We start from the raw sequence: 5,392 nt of genomic DNA, 5'->3' as shown, positions 1-5,392 counted from the left end.
GTGCATGTGACATGTAACGCCATCTCACGCTCACCTCTCAGATCGCGAGAAGAACCCCGACTACTGCGGCGTCAGGCCCAGGAGACCCTTATAAAGCCCCTGTAAGCTTGTCAGCAGCTCAACAACCAACGCGGCGACAAGAACGTCATCATGTTCCTGGGGGATGGTAAGAGCCGGGTGTATGTCACAGGGGGGTGGGGTTGTCACGAGGACATTTAAATGGGTACTCGTGCAAAAACTTACAATCAACTGTGCAAGAAAGTTATACAGATTTGTAACACTTTAAAAAATCGAAGTACTTCCAGTACTTATCAGCTGCTGTATGTCCTGGCAGGAAGTGGTGTTTTCTCCCGTCCAGTGACACAGTGCTCTCTGCTGCCACCTCTGTCCATGTCAGGAAATGTCCAGAGCAGCAGCAAAATCCCCATAGAAAACCTCTCCTGCTCTGGACAGTTCCTGACATGGACAGAGGTGGCAGCAGAGAGCACTGTGTCAGACTGGTGAGGAATCCACCACTCCTGCAGGACAAACAGCAGCTAATAAGGACTGGAAACTAGAGATTTTTACATAGAGGTAAGTTACAAATCTATATAACTTCCCGGCACCAGTTGATTTGAAAGTTTTTTTTGCCAGAGTACCCCTTTAATAACACCCCCTCTCTGTGGATGACAGGATGGGAGTGCCCACTGTTACAGCAACACGGATCTTAAAGGACAGCTCGCTGGTAAACCTGGAGAGGAGACCATGCTGGAAATGGACAAGTTCCCATTTGTCGCCCTAGCGAAGGTGAGCGTTACAGTGCCAGGCAGGAGCACCCCCACCGCGCGCCAGGCAGGAGCACCCCCACCGCGCGCGCAGGCAGGAGCACCCCCCGCGCGCGCGGCAGAGCACCCCCACCGCGCGCCAGCAGGAGCACCACACACCGCGCGCCAAGGCAGGAGCACCCACACCGCGCGCCAGGCAGGAGCACCCACACCGCGCGCCAGGCAGGAGCACCCACACCGCGCGCCAGGCAGGAGCACCCACAAACCGGCCCCACACCGCGCGCCAGGCGGAGCACCCACACACACCGCGCGCCAGGCAGGAGCACCCACACCGCGCGCCAGGCAGGAGCACCCACACCGCGCGCCAGGCAGGAGCACCCACACCGCGCGCCAGGCAGGAGCACCCACACCGCGCGCCAGGCAGGAGCACCCACACCGCGCGCCCGGTGGGGCCACACACACTAAAGGCAGCACTATTAATATACATCACACACGGGGCATAGTCTGGGCATGTGGAGGGCACCAGGGATCCAGGTGATTATTAGGTCATCATCCCGCCCGTTCTTCACGCCAGCTCCGGATCTAGCAGCAACGTCTCCGGTTTTATTAAAGCTTCTCTTCATTCCTGATTTTTCATAAACTTGTCCTGAGCCGGAGACCAGGATGGCAGACCGCAGCTTCTGGGCATCACAGGGCAGGAAACCACAGGACGAGCAGCCCTGGGGGGGAGGGGCAGCCTGGGAGGCGGTGGTCCTGAACACCTTACCCCTCCAGAACCCACAAGTGAACAGGAAGAAAGCGAAGGGCAGGGTGGGGTAGGGGGCCGCTCCGCTTCTGAAGGGTCAGACACCCTGAGCGGGACGAAGCAGGTGGAGGCTCCTTTATTACCGCACATCAAACATCCACAGACAATGGCGGCCGCTCTATACAATATGGAGGGGGAGGGGGGGGGGGGTCACCCGCCACATTGTTACAGCATGACACTGCAAAACCAAACAACGGGAACTCCCCTCACCGGCTACTAGGGTCCCGTCTCCCCCCTCTTGACGCTTTTCTTCCTGCAGACGTATAACACCAACGCACAGGTCCCCGACAGCGCAGGCACTGCCACCGCCTACCTGTGCGGAGTGAAGGCCAACGAGGGGACGGTGGGTGTGAACGCCGCCGCGGTGCGAGGTCAGTGTAACACCACCAAGGGCAACGAGGTCAACTCCATCCTTAAATGGGCCAAAGACGCAGGTGAGCGCACAGCGGCATCCGGACTAGGCTTATATCCTGACAATAGATCCGCCATGTTGGCTGATGACACCGACACCAGCAGGAGGCGCCAACACTCCCCCCAACCTTATACCTTTATATACACGATATGAGCCCATCTGTATATAGAATATAGAGCTATGATGGCCGACATATTGGTGTCACTCAGCTGACCACTAAAGAGGATTACTCTAGAACATTGCTGGGGACAGTAGTTCAGGTTGAACACTCATACAGGACCCGCCATAATCCCCTCCCCATTACATGCCAGGCATCTGAACGTACTGTAACACTTTGTGCATCCTGATCCTGCTGCTTCAGAACTGCAAGAGAGACGACACCAGCAGATCGTACGATCAGTAATCATTAACCCTTGTTATTCACCAGGCAAGTCTGTGGGGGTGGTGACCACCACCAGGTAACCATGCCACCCCAAGCGCTGCCTATGCCCATTGCGTCAACCGCGACTGGTTCTCCGATTACGAGATGCCCCAAGGAAGCCGTGGAGGAAGGAATGTAAGGACATCGCCTGGCAGCTTATGTACAACGTACCGACATCGAGGTAACAGTCTGGGCACATATATGTTGGGGAGCAGGAGGGGGGGCACATACTGGCGGCGAGCAGGGGGCATATACATGGCGGCGAGCAGGGGGGGCACATACATGGCGGCGAGCAGGGGGGCACATACATGGCGGGAGCAGGGGGGGCACATACATGCGGCGGCGAGGGGGGCCACATACATGGCGCGAGCAGGGGGGGCACATACATGGCGGCGAGCAGGGGGGGCACATACATGGCGGCGAGCAGGGGGGGGACATGCATGGCGGGGAGCAGGGGGGGGGGGGCACATTTATCACTTACGTTTTTGTGCAGTTCTGGACGGATCCAAATCTGGAGCAGAAGTTTTTTACTGAAAGAAGGAGACGCCATGTGAGCCTGACACGATTATCACTTATTACAGGTCATCATGGGCGGGGGCAGAAAGTACATGTTCCCCAAGAACACCCCCGATGTGGAGTACCCCAAAGATGAGAGGGCGAACGGCTCAAGACTGGACGGACTAAACCTGACCCAAGTGTGGAAGGAGAAAAAGCCGAACAAGGTACAATGCGGGTCCTCCCACCTTATAGGAGACTCCACTACCCCCTAAATCCACAGAGTACATCCTCAGCCCCTCCCATATGAGCATGCCCCCAAGAGCAGAACTCAGAATGCAGGGACTTACTTGCTTTAGACAAGTCAGAAAACACGTCTGGTGCTGCTCCGGACTCCATCCTGCTGGAAGTCACAGATCTTCACTCCTAGAACACACAAGATAGGGAGATCATCACATCCTGGTGCCACCACTAGGGGGAGCTCAAGAGCTGACTGTATACTGACTACATAATATCCTGCTGCCACCACTAGGAGCAGCTCAGGAGCTGACTGTATACTGACTGTACATCACATCCTGCTGCCACCACTAGGGGGAGCTCAGGGGCTGACTATACAACAGTCATTCACATCCTCCATGTTTTTCCCACCCACAGGCCGCACATTATGTCTGGAACCGGGAGCAGCTGATGGCCCTGAAGCCGCAGGACGTTGACTACCTGTTGGGTGAGTACATAATCCTCAGCCTACAGGGGGCGCCTTGCTGCCTAAACCCCATAACAAGACCTTCTGCCATTCATTTCTAGGTCTGTTTGAGCCGGGAGATATGATGTACGAGCTGGAGCGGAACAAGACTTCGGAGCCCTCCCTTCCCGAGATGGTGAGAGTGGCCATCAGCATCCTCAAGAAGAACCCCGAAGGCTTCTTCTTGCTGGTGGAGGGTAAGTGACCCCCCAGATATTACCCCCCTGTGCCCCCCCCCCTGCTGCGGGGGGCCACACAGTCACAATTTCTGTGTCATCGTCAGGTGGACGTATCGACCACGGCCATCACGAGGGGAAAGCCAAGCAGGCATTACACGAGGCGGTGGAGATGGACCTGGCTATAGGCATGGCAGGAGAGATGACGTCCATGGATGACACGCTGACCGTAGTCACCGCCGACCACTCTCACGTCTTCACGTTTGGCGGCTACACGCACCGCGGCACCTCCATCTTTGGTAAGTGGGAGGATTTCTATATGAGCGCGTCACATGGTACACGGCCAGCAGGACGCAGCTTCTACCATCAGTCATGTGACCATCTTGTCCATTAACAGGTTTGGCCCCAATAATGAGCGACCTTGACCAGCAACCCTTCACGTCCATCCTGTACGGCAACGGCCCCGGATACAAAGTGGTTGACGGGAAACGTGAAAACGTCTCCACTGTGGATTACAGTGAGTATAGGCGAGGCCTGCGCCATGTTTTGGGGATAGCCCCCGTAATGCTTGTCAGAGCTGAGGGTTTGTTACACTGTATCAGCGAGAATCCTCACGGCCTCCATGTTCTTTCAGCTGAGGCCTCCTACCAAGCACAGTCCGCCGTCCCGCTACGCAGGAACGCATGGTGGTGAAGACGTCGCCGTTTTTGCCAAGGGTCCAATGGCTCATTTGCTGCATGGCGTCCACGAGCAGAACTACATCCCGCATGTCATGGCGTACGCCTCCTGCGTGGGGCAGAACCGGGATCATTGCCTGTCGGGGGGCGCGGGGCACAGTACGGCCTCCCTCACCCTGCTGACCAGCGCCCTCACCCTGCGGCTGATCCTGTGAGCCGCCCACACGCCGGCCTCCTACCTCACACCACACCGGTCTGCGGAGGACCTCAGCTCTGCTACACCGTCCAGGGAGGTCCGGAGACCCCCCTCCCCCGCAGCAGGTTCTGTGTCACTTACAGGATAAAAACCAAAGACTATTCCACAACCACTAAGGAGCGAACTGGACGAGCCCCCCCACACCCCGATAACGACCGTCCACAGCCCACCTCCAACATGGCCGCCTCCGCCAATCCGGCAGGGCCCACAAACAGCTTTCCCAGGATACGGGATGTGGAGGAGCTGGATGACATCCCTTGCAGGAGGAGGGCCTGGATTATTGGGGATCCCGCTGGATTTGGGGGGCAGAAGATTGTACATTTATAGGGTTTTATTCTTACATTTCATTTCTGTAAATAATAAAAAGCAAAATGCTGAAACCGCTAATGAGGCGCAAAGGAAGATTACCTGACCAGGGGGCGCTGCTCCAGGGTGATATCACTGTGGGGTCACCTCACCACTAGGGGCGCTGCTCCAGGGTGATATCACTGCCGGGGTCTCCTCACCACTAGGGGCGCCGCTCCAGGGTGATATCACTGTGGGGTCACCTCACCACTAGGGGCGCTGCTCCAGGGTGATATCACTGCCGGGGTCACCTCACCACTAGGGGCGCTGCTGCAGGGTGATATCACTGCCGGGGTCAC

The 5,392-nt window shown here is 57.1% G+C and overlaps 1 pseudogene; it reads left to right on the top strand.

Annotated features, from left to right (window-relative positions):
• Positions 1 to 658: 658 nt before the first annotated feature.
• Positions 659 to 5,135, top strand: LOC138781782 (alkaline phosphatase, tissue-nonspecific isozyme-like; annotated as a pseudogene).
• The last annotated feature ends 257 nt before the right edge of the window (positions 5,136 to 5,392 follow it).

The sequence above is a fragment of the Dendropsophus ebraccatus genome, unplaced genomic scaffold (assembly GCF_027789765.1).
Source record: "Dendropsophus ebraccatus isolate aDenEbr1 unplaced genomic scaffold, aDenEbr1.pat pat_scaffold_988_ctg1, whole genome shotgun sequence".
Classification (NCBI taxonomy): domain Eukaryota; kingdom Metazoa; phylum Chordata; class Amphibia; order Anura; family Hylidae; genus Dendropsophus; species Dendropsophus ebraccatus.
Note: the sequence above shows the minus strand (reverse complement) of the source record. Positions and strands in the feature narration are given on the sequence as shown.